The 17,057-nt window shown below is 41.1% G+C and overlaps 1 pseudogene; it reads right to left on the reverse strand.

Annotated features, from left to right (window-relative positions):
- Positions 1-11,078: 11,078 nt before the first annotated feature.
- LOC120863289 lies at positions 11,079-16,834 on the reverse strand (annotated as a pseudogene).
- Between the last annotated feature and the right edge of the window lie 223 nt (positions 16,835-17,057).

The following is a 17,057-nucleotide window of genomic DNA, read 5'->3' on the forward strand; positions in this document are numbered from 1 at the left end:
ACCATTTGCTGAAAAAGTGCCAGTGGCTATTTACCTCCAAACTTCTTGTTTAATGAGGAAAATAAAACTTTATTTGTGGTGAGCCACTCTTCTTTGTTGCATGAAGCTCAACAATCATAACCACAATTGCAATCTTCTTTTTATGTTAAGATTTTGTGTTCATATTCCTACATTCTCTCTTCTCATTCATGGCACTGCCATTACCACATCATCTAAGCCAGAAAATTAATCCCGTTTTTTACTTTTACTGCTTTCTTATCGTCCAAGGCAACAATTCACATCTCTAGAAGAAACTGTCGCAATAGCCCTTTCACTAGTCTCCACATTTCCCCCATATTGATGTTAGCTTTAGCACTTTAAAATACAGTTAAAATACTGGATTTCTGCCTCAAACCTTTGGTTTATTATCACCTGTATGAGGAGATCTGAAGGTCTCAGCATGGCATGCCCAAGCTTTCACAACTCTTCTCCCATCTACCTTCTCAGCTTGATCATCTGCCTGTACCCCTCCCTTCCCTTTTCTCACTCACTCAACTGACTCATTCAGTCACTCACATGCTGTGCTCCTATGGGACAGAAGTGTTCATCCCTCTCTTTCGCAACTCAGGGTCCTTGATAGGTTTGTTCTGTTTGGAAAAGCCTCCCTCCCTTTTCTCATCTGAACAACCCCTATTCATCTTTCAAGGTCAGGGCTCCAAGTCACTTCTATATCACATTCCCCAATTCTTCTAAGAAGTGTTACACTCTTTCCTCCACCTGTTTCCATGAAACTCAGTTCCTTTCTTTACTCTTGTACTGTCTCATATTGTGTCTTTATGTGATGGTTTCCACTACAGAATGTTTGAAGCCGATAATGAATATGAATGCTACTCTGAGGTTTCTGAAGCAAGTTCAATATGATATTTTTTTTAAAAATCTGTGATTTAAAAAATGTTTACAGAGTGATAGTGATTTCAGTATTACCATGGTTTATTGTATGCTTTCAAAATTGAAGGGAATGCTGAATCTGAGTTAGGTGTTAGTGGAAATATTCAAATTCGTACCTGCTTTTTTAAAGAATCCATTATAAGATGTGAAGTAGGGAAGAAGACAAGGATAGAATCCTTAGGCATTCTAATGTTTAAGGGCTGAGCCTAGGTGATGTAAAGGAGGCTGAGAAAAAATAGTGAGGTAGAAAGGAAATTAGGAGGTGATTAAGTCAAGGAGTGGGAGCACCCAAGTTTAAGGGAAGAGGCCAAGCGATATTAGTATTAAAAAGAGTCTATAGGACTTGATCCACAAAACCTTTGCTTGAATGATTTCTGACTTTCATGGCAGCCATTAGCTTTATATAGGCTTGGGAGGAGTAAGTTATTTTTTCCTCTGGCTCATCAGATCATCAAGTTTGGATTTGTAGAGCTTAAAGACCAAATTCTATAACACAAAAGATAACCTTGAGGCCTTTTCTAGCCATAAAAATACCAGTCTCATAAAGTGATTAAAAGTGATAATGTTCAGTCTATAAATTAATCACAGGAAATGTGGACATAAATTTCAGCAACTTTGTGTCATTATGAGTTTGTGTAAAGGATTTTGTTAGAAGAAATAAAGACTTAGGACCACGTGATGCGTGAACTATGTTTCCAAATAAGGAGATGGCTGGGCAAATGACTCCTTGTTTAATCACCTGTTCTATTTTTTATGATTTAATATATGACTCTCTTTTACATGATTGCATTTTAAATTTGATTGATTTTGGTTTTTAATTGTTAAATATGGAATTGATTAGACTTAGTTTTATGAGAATATAATTGGATGTAAATTAGGCTTTGGTAAAATTTAAATTGAAAATGTATTAGACAAATTCCTTAATCTTTTTTTTTTTGCCTCAGTTTCTTCATTTGTAAAATTAAAGCCTTGGACTAGATGACCTTGAAGGTTCTTATGAGGTATAACAGTTGAAAACTACAGTTTTATGTGGAGGAAATAGCTATGTAGTTAATCAAATCCTTCATTTTTCAAGTGATTATTTTGGCTTCTGAGAGCTTATGAGAAATCCCTTCATTTATGACTATTTGTATTCATTATCTAGACATTGTCCTCATATAGATGGAGGCTAGTGATCACGTCAGTTCCAACGTGGAGAATGTCTTTCTTTTCAGTAGCCAAGTTTTAAGTATGAAGGATGGTAGCAGGGTTTAAGCAACTAAGACTGTCTGACTTACCTATATTGAGTTACTGCAAAAATCATGTTGATTTTTAGAACCGCTTCAAATCTTGAGAAAATTTAATGCTATGAGGCCTACCAGGTCATGCCGCCTGTGAAGGCGAGCCGCTTGCCTGTGGCTGGTGGTGCTACAGGCTCTCTGTCCTCAGTCACAGTCAGAACTGGCTGCCTTTCATGCCATTGAGTCAACTGCTCAGAATTTGGAATATGCTACCTCCAGCACCTGAAGTGGCATACCCATCGCCATTCCTCTTTCTTTGTGGTGGGAATACCATGATGGAATAATTCATGTTTTATTTTTGAGGGAATGTTCCAGACCACTGGACCCCTTCAAGCTTTACTGCTGTGTGAAGTCCCTGAATCTTTGTGAGATTTATCTTCCACTCTCTGGGCTACAGTCCATGAGGTCGCAAAGAGTTGGACATGGCTGAGCAACTGACTAACTCTGGGACACACGTGTCTTACCAAAGCCTCCACTTGGTAAGGCCAATTCTTGCTCATCTGATTTGATTAACATGTCATCAATATAATGGGCCAATGTGATGTGTTGTGAAATGTCCAGATGATCCAGAAGATTCATTTGTACTGTATTATGACTGAGGGTGCAGAGTTAACATAGCCTTGAAAGTGAAAGTATTATTCATTCAATTGTGTCTGACTCTTTGTGACCCCCTGGACTGTAGCCCACCAGGCTCCTCTGTCCATGGAATTCTCTAGGCAAGAATACTGGAGTGAGTAGTCATTCACTTCTCCAGGGGATCTTCCCAGCCCAGGGAAGATCAAACCTGGGTCTCCCACATAGCAGGCAGATTCTTTACCATTTGAGCCACCAGGGAAGCCCCTAACATAGCCTTGGGGGAGATTAAATGTGTGTGATTGTGCATCTGACATGAATACGAACTACTTCTAATCCTCTTTCCCTTTAAAAAATATTTATATTTATCCATTCATGCATTTATTTTTGGCTACGTGGGATCTTGGTTGTAGCATGTGGGATCTTTTTTTTTCTTTTGTTGTGGGTCACTGTCTTCTCTTTAGTTTCTCCCCAAGGGCTTAATTGCCCTAGGGCGTGTGGGATCTTAGGTCCCTGACTAGGGATTGAATCTGAGTCCCCTGTTTTGAAATGCAGATTTTCAATCACTAGACCTTAGATCATGAACTCCTTATTGCCAAATTCAGACTTAAATTGAAGAAAGTAGGGAAAACCGCTAGACCATTCAGGTATGACCTAAATCAAATCCCTTATGATTATACAGTGGAAGTGAGAAATAGATTTAAGGGCCTAGATCTGATAGATAGAGTATCTGATGAACTGTGGAATGAGGTTCGTGACATTGTACAGGAGACAGGGATCAAGACCATCCCCATGGAAAAGAAATGCAAAAAAGCAAAATGGCTGTCTGGGGAGGCCTTACAAATAGCTGTGAAAAGAAGAGAGGTGAAAAGCAAAGGAGAAAAGGAAAGATATAAGCATCTGAATGCAGAGTTCCAAAGAATAGCAAGAAGAGATAAGAAAGCCTTCTTCAGCGATCAATGCAAAGAAATAGAGGAAAACAACAGAATGGGAAAGACTAGAGAACTCTTCAAGAAAATTAGAGATACCAAGGGAACATTTCATGCAAAGATGGGCTTGATAAAGGACAGAAATGTTCTAGACCTAACAGAAGCAGAAGATATTAAGAAGAGGTGGCAAGAATACACAGAAGAAATGTACAAAAAAGATCTTCATGACCCAGATAATCATGATGATGTGATCACTCATCTAGAGCCAGACATCTTGGAAAGTGAAGTCAAGTGGGCCTTAGAAAGCATCACTACGAACAAAGCTAGTGGAGGTGATGGAATTCCAGTTGAGCTGTTTCAAATCCTGAAAGATGATGGTGTGAAAGTGCTGCACTCAATATGCCAGCAAGTTTGGAAAACTCAGCAGTGGCTACGGGACTGGAAAAGGTCAGTTTTCATTCCAATTCCAAAGAATGGCAATGCAAAAGAAGGCTCAAACTACCTCACAATTGAACTCATCTCACACTCTAGTAAAGTAATGCTCAAAATTCTCCAAGCCAGACTTCAGCAATATGTGAACCGTGAACTCCCTGATGTTCAAGCTGGTTTTAGAAAAGGCAGAGGAACCAGAGATCAAATTGCCAACATCCGCTGGATCATGGAAAAACCAAGAGAGTTCCAGAAAAACATCTATTTGTGCTTTATTGACTATGCCAAAGCCTTTGACTGTGTGGATCACAATAAACTGGAAAATTCTGAAAGAAATGGGAATACCAGACCACCTGACCTGCCTCTTGAGAAACCTGTATGCAGGTCAGGAAGGAACAGTTAGAACTGGACATGGAACAACAGACTGGTTCCAAATAGGAAAAGGAGTACGTCAAGGCTGTATATTGTCACCCTGCTTATTTAACTTCTATGCAGAGTACATCATGAGAAACGCTGGACTGGAAAAAACACAAGCTGGAATCAAGATTGCCAGGAGAAATATCAATAATCTCAGATATGCAGATGATACCATCCTTATGGGAGAAAGTGAAGAGGAGCTAAAAAGCCTCTTGATGAAAGTGAAAGAGGAGAGTGAAAAATTTGGCTTAAAGCTGAACATTCAGAAAACGAAGATCATGGCATCTGGTCCCATCACTTTATGGGAAATAGATGGGGAAACAGTGGAAACAGTGTCAGACTTTATTTTTGGGGGCTCCAAAATCACTGCAGATGGTGACTGCAGCCATGAAATTAAAAGACGCTTACTCCTTGGAAGAAAAGTTATGACCAACCTAGATAGTATATTGAAAAGCAGAGACATTACTTTGCCAACTAAAGTCCATCTAGTCAAGGCTATGGTTTTTCCTGTGGTCATGTATGGATGTGAGAGTTGGACTGTGAAGAAGGCTGAGCACCGAAGAATTGATGCTTTTGAACTGTGGTGTTGGAGAAGACTCTTGAGGGTCCCTTGGACTGCAAGGAGGTCCAACCAGTCCATTCTGAAGGAGATCAGCCCTGGGATTTCTTTGGAAGGAATGATGCTAAAGCTGAAACTCCAGTACTTTGGCCACCTCATGCGAAGAGCTGAGTCATTGGAAAAGACTCTGATGCTGGGAGAGATTGGGGGCAGGAGGAGAAGGGGACGACCCAGGATGAGATGGCTGGGTGGCATCACGGACTCGATGGACGTGAGTCTGAGTGAACTCCGGGAGTTGGTGATGGACAGGGAGGCCTGGCGTGCTGCGATTCATGGGGTCGCAAAGAGTCGGACACGACTGAGCGACTGAACTGAACTGAACTGAGACCACCTGATCCTTTTTCCTGACAGGAATAGAAGAGATCACGTTTGCTAGATCAATGTCTGCATAATTGGTACCTGAGGCTTATCAGTCTGCTATGGTAGACATACCACATCGGGCACAGTAACTGCGATTGGTTAGGTTTTTGGTAGTCAGATGTCATGTGCAGGATCTGTCTGACTTCGTGGAATTCATTATAGATACTGTGAATTTAAATGGAAAGTGATGGTGACCGCTGCCTCTGCATTCTTTAGGTCTATAACAATGGTAATAACCTCTCCATTACCACCAGAATGAAATTTTTTTTAGCTGCGGAAGGGAAGTGACAGATTTTCACTGGGCTTTTTCTCCTATGATAGGTTTTACCCTGTATGCCAAGGACCAAATATGGAAATATTTCAATTCCAGTTATACCTCTGGAGACCCAGGGAATGACCCCTATGGACCTAGTGGACCTGTTACAAGCCAAACTTGGATCAGGACTTTGCTTACTATCTGGCTCCCATACATCTTTGCTCTAACAGAGGCCATGATGACTCTGGGCCTTTGGTTAGCGATATTAATTTGGTCCTGTGCCTAGCAGTCCTTAAAAAATATGAGTATTTCTCTTTTCCAAGTTTCTGGTAATCTGAGTAAATGGTTCTAGGTCCTTTTAATCAGGGACTACCATAGAAACTTGCTATGCTGTTGCAAAGTTCTCCCAGGGACCCAGCATCTCTTTTAGTCTTTGGATTTAAGTCTATGACTGACTCAGGTCTGCAAACTGGGCTTTTACTAGGGCAGCTGTCCTAAGCCTCTTAATTATCCATCCTTGATTTATTTTAGTTGTATATATTAAGAAGCATACTTGTTACTTCCCATGACTTTCCTTTAGGAATGCCATGTTCTTTGAACATCTCCACACCTCCTTTCGAGCAATTTCCCACTCATTGTGATTATAAACCCCACTTGCTTCTGACGCTTCAGCATCATCACCACTTGGCCGCTATTATAATCCCTATCATTCCTACTGGGATCTATCATCTCTATCGCTTTCAGAGAGAGAAGTGCTATAATTGCATCTCTTACCTTAGTCCTGGCCTACAGACAACAGTCACCACTGATGTTTTCAGTGATTCTAGTGTCCCTCAAGAATCTTTTCAATAATTTTTCTAGAATCTTTTCAATGATTCCAGATGTTCAAGCTGGATTTATAAAAGGCAGAGGAACCAGAGATCAAATTGCCAACATCTGCTGGATCATCATAAGAGCAGGAGAGTTCCAGAAAAACATCTACTTCTGCTTTACTGACTATGCCAAAGCCTTTGACTGTGTGGATCACAACAAACAATGGAAAAATTCTTAAAGAGATGGGAATACCAGACCACCTGACCTGCCTCTTGAGAAACCTATATGCAGGTCAGAAGGCAACAGTTCGAACTGGACGTGGAACAACAGACTGGTTCCAAATAGGAAAAGGAGTACGTCAAGGCTGTATATTGTCACCCTGCTTATTTAACTTCTATGCAGAGTACATCATAAGAAACGCTGGACTGGAAGAAGCACAAGCTGGAATCAAGATTGCCGAGGAAATATCAATAACCTCAGATATGTAGATGACACCACCTTTATGGCAGAAAGTGAAGAGGAACTGAAGAGCCTCTTGATGAAAGTGAAAGAGGAGAATGAAAAAGTTGGCTTAAAGCTCAACATTCAGAAAATTAAGATCATGGCATCCAGTCCCATCACTTCATGGCAAATAGATGGAGAAACAATGGAAACAGTGTCAGACTTTATCCTTTTGGGGCTCCAAAATCACTGCAGATGTGACTGCAGCCACGAAATCAAAAGATGATTACTCCTTGGAAGAAAAGCTATGACCAACCTAGACAGCATATTAAAAAGCAGAGACATTACTTTATCAATAAAGGTCTAGTCAGTGCTATGTTTTTTTTCTGGTAGTCATGTATGGATGTGAGAGTTGGACTCTAAAGTATAGAACAGTCTTTTGGACTCTGTGGGAGAGGGAGAGGGTGGGATGATTTGGGAGAATGGCATTGAAACATGTATAATATCATATAAGAAACTAATCGCCAGTCCAGGTTCAATGCAGGATACAGGATGCTTGGGGCTGGTGCACTGGGATGACCCAGAGGGATGGTACAGGGAGGGAGGTGGGAGGAGGGTTCAGGATGGGGAACACCTGTACACCCGTGGTGGATTCATGTTGATGTATGGCAAAACCAATACAATATTGTAAAGTAACAGCCTCCAATTAAAATAAATAAATTTAAATTAAAAAAAAAAGAAAAACGAAAAAAAGCTGAGCGCCAAAGAATTGATGCTTTTGAACTGTGGTGTTGGAGAAGACTCTTGAGAGTCCCTTGGACTGAAAGGAGATCAAACCAGTCAATCCTAAAAGATAGCAATCCTGGCTGATAGCAGATAGAGGTCATGGACTTGGAGGGGGATTCTGGCAGCACACCACAGCATTCATTACAGATGTCATCAGAAGTGGTGCTTTGGCATTCTTTAAATTTTTCTCTGATTTGTATTGTTTTGTTTTAGTACTGTTTTTAAAATTGAATATCCTCATTTGTTAAAAAAAAAAATTTTTTGAAATTTCACAAAAAAGAAAAGCCAAAGCACACAAACTTTCCAATTTCTAAATTTCTAATCACTTTTGTTTCTGTAATTTTAAAATTTCCTTAATATTTGTGGTAAGTAGAGAAATTCATTTGATTTTTGGAGTACTGTAAAATAAGTCAGTCAGCAGAAAAGTCAATGTCAGAAAACACTGGTTGCTTAGAACCTACTATACTTCTTGTTGAAAAGAAAAAGTGCTCTGGTCGGATGCCCAGATTCCTCCCAAGGGAGATTCCTCCTGCACACTATCAGGAGAAAGGCATAGGTCATCCTAGCTACTGAGAGTCTTGGTTGCCATCACTCAGAGATGAATTCCCTCTACAGGAATTGCCCTTGTCCAAAGATAGCCACTTTGCCTATGGTTGTGCTTTATCCCCTTTTTCACTGCCTGCCTCTTCTCATGACTGGGTCAGTGGGGACAGGGCCTTAGTCCCCTGGCCTCAGTTTAGGACCACTCTGAAAGACTATTATAGCTAGAGTTCACCACAGGAAAAGTTAAGGCTTCTACTGCAATTGCCTTTTACTTTAACACTTCTCTCTGTCCAATTCTTTCCTTTTTCTCTTTTTGTATTGTGCTTCAAAGTATTCCCCAGTAGTTTTTCTGCAGGCAAATATCCATCTCAAATCTGTTTCCTGAAAACCCAATCTAAGAAAATATCCTTTATATAACTTGAGTATGAGAGAAAGATCCCCTGGAGGAAGTAAATGGCAACCCACTCCCATATTTTTGCCTGAAATATACCATGTACAAGAGAAGCCTGGTTGCCTACGATCAGTCCATGGGGTCACAAAGAGTCAGAGACGACTGAGCAGCTGAGCGCATATGAGAGAAAGGGAAAAAAAATCCTCCAAATAACGAGGATAAAACAGAGCAAATACCTAATATATTGTGTTCAAAAAATTAAGTTTCTGAGATAGAGTTATATTTCCTATTAAGCATATGAACACAAAAATATATTTTAGTTGATTATCTGACTAAATTTTTAGTGCCTGTTATCCAATTGTAATTAGCAGTTTATTACTGATAATCAGAAAATTCTATTCTTTCTTCTTTTTCTGTTTATATATGGCTGCAGACAATAATTCAGGGAATGGTCTTTCACTAAAATGAGTTTTGTCAGAAGTTTTGGGAAAAGGCATTGCAAAGATTCTGAGGGGAAGATACCATTCATTGCCATTGCTAAGAAACCAGACAGAGGTAAAAAATAAAAGTAGTGTTCTTGGAAACAAAATTAGAGCCATGTTGGCAAAGAAATTTAATATCTCTGAGCATCACTTGTCCTTTTTATGAGACAGGGACTATGGTGACACCTTTAGCATAAACTTTGTTTCTATGTTCATTCAGCCTACACTCCACTTCAAGCACTTTGAAGCCACACTACTGATGTCTGTTGCAAGCAACTTGGCTGAGTAGTTTTGTTGCTGTTTAGTTGCTAAGTCATGCCCGACTCTTTGCGACACTATGGACTGTAGCCTGCCAGGCTCCTCTGTCCATGGGATTTCTCAGGCAAGAATACTGGAGTGGGTTGCCATTTCCTACTCCAGGGAATCTTCCCAACTCAGGGATTGAACCCACGTGTCCTACATTAATTAGCAGGAGGATTCTTTACCACTGAGTCACCAGGGAAGATAAATGTAGGACACTTCTTAGGGAAGAACATTTAAAATACTGGATAAAACATGAAGAACATACTTTCAAATACATGGCTAATTTAAGAAGGAAAATCTTCAGAGACCAAAGTGATAAAGCATGTATGAAGAGATGCAAGCAGGCAGAGTATTGGGCATGTATTTTGTGGGGATGGTAAGTTATCTACATTGCCCAGTGGCCTATTTGGGTTTGTTCAGGCTATACATGTGTGGAAAAGGCAATAAACCTGGAGGCCTGCATAGGCAGCAAGACCAATTAGAGGCCCTGCACAGAGCCTGCTATACTGGCAGGAGTCACTAGGGCAAGCTTCCCTCAGCTTGCTCAGGCATGACTCTCTCCTTGTCTACTCTGTCCGCTGTCCTCAGAGGACATCTATTAGGATCTCTGAATGTCACTAAGTTAGGGGCAGCTGCCTCCCACTCTTCCCCCTAAACTACCCCTCACCACATGCAAAAATCAATTCCAGATAGCCGGAGGATTTTAATATGAAATGCAGGACTTCAATACTTTTAGAAAACAGTATGCAATCTCTGCAAAGGAATAGATTCTTAATCAATACATCAAAATAATAAATCATGATAAATATGATCATATTAATTTATCACGAGGTTCCCCCCCCCAAACAGGAAATGTTACATCACCAACTGTGAGAAGATCTTTGTGAACACATATACCCAATAAAGGATAGTGTCCAGAACCTGAAAACATTAAACCAATATTAAAAGACAAACAATCTACTGGAGAAAAAGGTAAAAGACATTAGCAGACATTTCACAGGTGAGGAAAACAGCCAATAAACTTACGAAAAGAAGTTCAACTTTATTAGTAATAAGGGATATGCCAAGTTTAATCACAATGAAATATATTTTACAAACGTTGTAAATATGTTTACATAGTAAAATGTAAAGGCATTGAAATAGCAAGACTTGATGAAGATGTGATAAACTGCACAGTCACTTTAGAAAACACCTTGGCCTAATCTAATGAAGTTGATCTATATCATATACTTCTACAAACTTACCAGTTTCGAATATATAGCTTATAATGTTTCATGAGTACTTGTGTGCTGGGTCAGTCTGATTTATATCACTTTTCCTATGATTTTTTAAAAATATTTATTTAGTTTTGGCTACACTGGGGTCTTAGCTGCAGTGAGGTGGGCCTACTCTTTGCTGTGGTGCACAGGCTTCTCATTGTGATGACTTCTCTCGTTGCAGAGAACAGGGTCTAGGTGCGAGAGCTTCAGTAGTCGTGGCACGTGGGCTTAGTGGCTCTGCGGCAGGGAGGATCTTCCCAGACCAGGGGTTCAGCCCTTGTCCCCTGCAGTGGCAGCTGGATCATTAACCACTGAACCCCCAGGGAAGCCCATGATCATTTTTAATAGCATCTCTTTGCTCTCCCCCAGTTTTTTCAGTTTGATGATAAAATGTATGGCTATTCTGTCGTCATCGTTAAAAAGATATGTAATGATATACAAAAATATATGATTAATGAATGCCTATTATCAAAGATTAGGTTTTAGCAATTTATTTTATTCTTTATACCATCTTTTTTTTTCCTTTTAAAATATGCAGGCACTACAAAGCAGTTAGATTCCACTTTAAGACTGGGGACACCATTGATAAGGTACACATGGTCTTCTGGTGGGGTCTGCTTAAGTTAGGATAATAGGAGCTCTGGACAACAGTAGTACCTGATCACTAACAAAGGGGAGCAGCTGACCCAACCATTCTATTTCTTATTCATCTCTTGGTGATCATATAAATCTTTTTCTGTTTTTCTCAACATCCTAAAACAAATTTTTTTCCCTTGAGAAACATAATTTTTTTCCAGATTTCCTTAGAAATATTTTCAAAGAGAATTACCCCTAGAGATCACTGTCTCAACCTCTAAATCATTTAAAAACACACTTCAGAATCTCCTGAAAATTTTCTACCTACTTCCTTACAAAAATAATCCTGTTTTTCATGAAACAAAGCATTCTTGAAACAAGCAAACAGAAACTATAGTTGTCTTGTTACTTTCTAATATGTCTTTATATATTTTTAAATTAGTATTTGAGTGCTATTCCTGTTTTTCACTATGGATGCATTTTTTTTTCCAACCATCATCTGTATAGATTCGGTTCAAATATATCCTAGAGATATGAAGAAATGCATTCTGAGTTAGTAAATTGAGGATTGGCGATAATTCTAAATAGTGCCAACTTATAATATTTTAGGGTGATGGCAACCAGCCTGTCTTAATAATTCATAATATGTCCAGCTCATCCAAGTAAACCTCATTTTAGCATGATGATGTTTTACCTTCAGTAAATGCCTTCCATGGCTTCTTCCATCTTTCCATCTTCAAATATTTATTAAGCCTGCAATTTGCTAATGATAGAAAGATCCAGCATGTGCTAATGGTATAAATGTAGTGTTTCTCAGTGCTTGCTATGCCCTACTATACGTTATCTGTCTTTTAGAGATCACCTAATTTTCTCATGTCCTAAGACATTTTAGAAAAAAGAAATGGTGGCTTTGGCTATATGACAGCAGTAGAATTGTACAGCATACAAACTATGTCAGTATATATTATCCTAGCAGTTTTTAAAGCTCTTTCTAAGAGCGTTAGAACTATCACATCTCTATAGCCTTTAATGTTATGGTATGAAGATCAGCTGAACTAAATCCATCTGACTAAATGGCATAGTTACATACAATTCTACCTTGAAATAAAGAAACTCCATTTATGTAAAAATATATTTAAATAAAATGTATTTATTTTACATAAAACACTGCCACTTAAAAAGATAAGTAACCCAATGGCAGACCCAAGCCCAGGGAGGGTCAGAATTGTTCAGTTCAGAAAGTCTTAGAGGTTTTTTCCCTTGTTTTATGTTTTTGTTTTTTTTTTAATACTTCAATTCCCATTTATTTTTGGCTCTTAGGGCAATGTCATCTTTTCAATATGAAAAAAAAGCAGCAAGTTCAACACAAAGTAGAAACTGAAATGTAGAGGAGGACAAAACCAAGAGTAGGGGTGAAAAGTCAGTGGCAAAGGTAAGAGATGAGCTGTTGCCCAATATGGGGGGTGTCCTGTCCCCTCTCTGGGGAATGACATTTCAGTACTGTTTGGTTGCTAAGTCATATCTGACTCTTTGTGACCCCATGGGCTGCAGCACTCCCAGCTTCCCTGTCCGTCATCAACTCCTGGAGCTTGCTCAAACTCATGTCCATCAGGTTGGTGATGCCATCCAACCATCTCATCCTCTGTCATCCCCTTCTCCTCCTGCCCTCAATCTTTCCCAGCATCAGGGTCTTTTCAAATTAGTTGAAAAGACCCTTTCCAGTCAGTTTTTTGCATCAGGTGGCCAAAGTATTGGAACTTCAGCTTCAGCATCAGGCCTTCTAATGAATATTCAGGATTGATTTCCTTTGGATTGACTATTTTGATCACCTTGCAGTCCAAGGGACTCTCAAGAGTCTTCTCTAACACCACAGTTCAAAACCATCAGTTCTTCGGTGCCCAGCTTTGTTTATGGCTAAACTCTCACATCCATACCTGACTACTGCAAAAACCATAGCTTTGACTAGATGGACCTTTGTTGACAAAGTAATGTCTCTGCTTTTTAATATCCTGTCTAGGTTGGTCATAGCTTTTCTTCCAAGGAGCAAGCATCTTTTAATTTTAGTCATATCTGCAGTGATTTTGGAGCCCAGGAAAATAAAGTCTGTCACTGTTTCCATTGTTTCTCCATCTATTTGCTATGGAGTGATGGGACCGGATGCCATGATGTTAGTTTTTTTAGATCATTGAGACATTTAGGTGGTACCATATACGTTTCCATATTTATTCTTTTCTGTATGTAAAGATAGGGTTGGGGAGGAGCTTTCTGGAGACTTAGGGACTAAGGCTAGTTTCTCTCTTTTTCCTCTTGACCCCCTTTTCTGACTAGGAGAAAGGAAGGAGTCCAACATTATGAAGGAGGTTCAGGGGAAGAGGGAAAGATCCCACTTGATAGGATGGGGCCAGACACTTGCAAAGGAAATATCTCAGGAGAGAGCTTGGAGGGAGACTGAAAATGGAGATAATACTGTCAACACCTACCCAGAAACTGAAGGAGGAGTAGGGAACTAGATATCTGGAAGCTAGAACTTTAACTGCCTGGATGCCCTTTTCCAAAACCCTACCCCTTTCTTGGAGGGACTTGCACGTGCTCCTTGGTTTCCTTTCTCCTGGTCTGCCACACGGCCTAAGATGGTGGTCATCTCTCCAGGTTTTTAGCACCTGTTCTAAATGGGATTTGATGAGACCTAGCTTCTTGGAGCGGAGAAGGCAATGGCACCCCACTCCAGTACTCTTGCCTGGAAAATCCCATGGATGGAGGAGCCTGGTGGGCTGCAGTCCATGGGGTCGCTGAGAGTGGGACATGACTCAGTACCTTCACTTTCAGTTTTCACTTTCATGCATTGGAGAAGGAAATGGCAACCCATTCCAGTGTTCTTGCCTGGAGAATCCCAGGGACAGGGGAGCCTGGTGGGCTGCCGTCTATGGGGTTGCACAGAGTCGGACACGACTGAAGTGACTTAGCAGCAGCAGCAGCAGCTTCTTGGAGAGTTATCTCAAACAGAGAGGGAATGTTAACTGGACATATGGGAGGAGTGGGCCCTAGAAGAAAATACAGAGTTACCCGTAATGGCAGAAATCTAGTTCCCCAGAGTGGAAAGATAGAAGACAGTCAACAAACAATAAATATTTATTGAGTACCTTATCATGTACCAGGTACTGTGCTGGACCACCCCTACCCCGGCTCACTGAAAATGAAAAAACAAGATAGAGTCAGAAAACACAAATGCTGAGGGTGAGGAAAGGGCCAATTGAGGAAGAAAGCTGAGGGGACTGAGAAGACTGAGATGATGGGGACTCGGCCTTAGGCCTTCTTTTTGGTCTCCTCACTCTAATCCTCCCCCTCTTCTGGTACTGCTGGTGTTTAGAGATGAGGTTGATCATGTTGCTCTCAGCCTCAGTGAACTCCATCTTATGCATTCCCTCACCTGTGTACCAGTGGAGGCAAGCCTGTCAGTGGAAAATGGCACTGAACTGCTCTGAGATGTGCTCAAAAGCTTCTGGATGGTCGTGCTGTTGCCAGTGAAGGTGACTACCATCTTGAGGCCATGGGATGGGATGTTGCAGATAGCCATCTTGACATTGTTGGGGATCCATTCCAAGGAGTAGCTTCTGGCTTTGTTCTACACGTTGAACATCTGCTCATCCACCTCCTTCATGGATATTAGCCCACAGAAGACAGCATACACCATGAGGCACTGAAAGGTTGTTGCTGAACCATGAAAGATGCTGGGTTTCTTGACCTCCAGAGGAGAAGAATTCAATCCAGAGCCAGAGACTAGGCTTGATTGCTCAGAGCTTTTGTGTAATAAAGTTTTATTAAAGTATAAAAGAGATAGAGAAAATTCTGACATAGACATCAGAAGGTGGCAGAAAGAGTACCCTCTTGCTAGTCTTTAGCCAGATATTATAAAGCTACTGCTGCTAAGTCGCTTCAGTCGTGTCCGACTCTGTGCAACCCCATAGACGGCAGCCCACCAGGCTCCCCCGTCCCTGGGATTCTCCAGGCAAGAACACTGGAGTGGGTTGCCATTTCCTTCCCCAATGCATGAAAGTGAAAAGTGAAAGTGAAGTCGCTCAGTCGTATCTGACTCTTAGCGACCCCATGGACTGCAGCCTACCAGGCTCCTCCATCCATGGGATTTTCCAGGCAAGAGTACTGGAGTGGGGTGCCATTGCCTTCTAGCAGTCTGCTAATTAAAGAAAGGACATGTCTCAAAACTCAGAATGGCACCAGGTAAGTCATCCCGGGCCATAAAACAATTGACATGAATCTTGAAGAAAGGCAGATTTCCATACAAATATATAGTTTCATTAACTTAGATTAGGAGAACAATATATGAGTATAACATACTGGTTTGTCAAGTTGGTTCTGAGCCTTTAGGTGAACCGACTTGAAGACAGTGTCTAGGGTAAATGCATAGTACATTAACATAGCTTAAGACAAACATTTCCATAAGAAAAATGGATTAGTTAGCTCAAGGTTTGAGAAAAGTTAAGTTCAGGTGGAACCGGGTGTCATTATGGCAACACAAAATTTTAAGAGAAACCTCTTTTTATATTTGTATAGAGAAGGGGAAAAAATATAACACTAGTTTGTTTCCTCCTGCCGCTTAAGAGAGAGATAAAAAATGTCTAATACTTGCAACCTGTGTCCTCCATTTGGAGACCTCTGGCCTTCCTTCCTGTTACCCTGTCAGTACCAGCCATGGTGGGGGTGACAGGCAGTCATCATGTTCTTCACATTGAAGACCAGCTGGATGAGCTTGGGCCCACTGAGCGCCTGATCCTGCTGGCTTCCATGACTGGTCAGAGGGGCAAATCCAGGCATGAAGAAGTGGAGACATGGGAAGGGCACCACGTTGACTGCCAGGTTGTGGAGGTTGGCACCGAGCTGGCCAAGGGAACAGAGGCAGGTAGTGACATCACTCATGGAGGCTGGAAGGAGGTGCTTCGGGTCCCTGTGTGTTGGCGAGGTCAGCTTGAGGGTGCGGAAGCAGATATTGTAAAGGGCCTCATTGTCAATGCAGTAGATCTCATCAGTGTTTTCCAGTAGCTGATGGACAGAGAGGGTGGTGTTGTAGGGCCCAACCACAGTGTCGGACAGTGGCTTGAGGGCACCTCACTGAAGGTGTTCATGATGTTGGCCCCCTCTGCATCGTGGCCCTTGCCTCAGTTGTTGCCTGCCCCACACTGACCAAAAACAAAATCACCTTGTCTGAAGATCTGACCAAAAGGACTTGAGAGAACAGAGCCCATGGTCCTGGGTTCTAGATCCACCAAGATAGCATGAGGGACATATTTGCCTTCTGTGTCTTCACGGTATTTGCTACATGGAGATGCAGTCTGGCTCCATGATGGGTGCAGGTCAGGCTGATGCCGTGTTCATCAGATTACCTCCCAGAACTTGGCGCTGGTCTGACTGGCCTCTGTGTGCATGAGTTCCCTCATGGTTAAAATGGTTTCTGATCTTTTTGTGGCCTCGAACTGTGTACGGGGCAAAGAAATATGTAATTAATTTTTCTCTGCTATCTGGTCACAGTCTGGAAGGATGGGACAGGCCCAGGGGGTTGGAGCAGCAAGGTCCAAACATGGCAGCAGGAAGGTTCTAAGAGAGCTGGGAGGCTTCTGTATAAACACTAAGATTTTATTGATAAATTTGCCCATGTCATAA

This window comes from Oryx dammah, unplaced genomic scaffold (assembly GCF_014754425.2).
Source record: "Oryx dammah isolate SB20612 unplaced genomic scaffold, SCBI_Odam_1.1 HiC_scaffold_5, whole genome shotgun sequence".
Taxonomy (NCBI): domain Eukaryota; kingdom Metazoa; phylum Chordata; class Mammalia; order Artiodactyla; family Bovidae; genus Oryx; species Oryx dammah.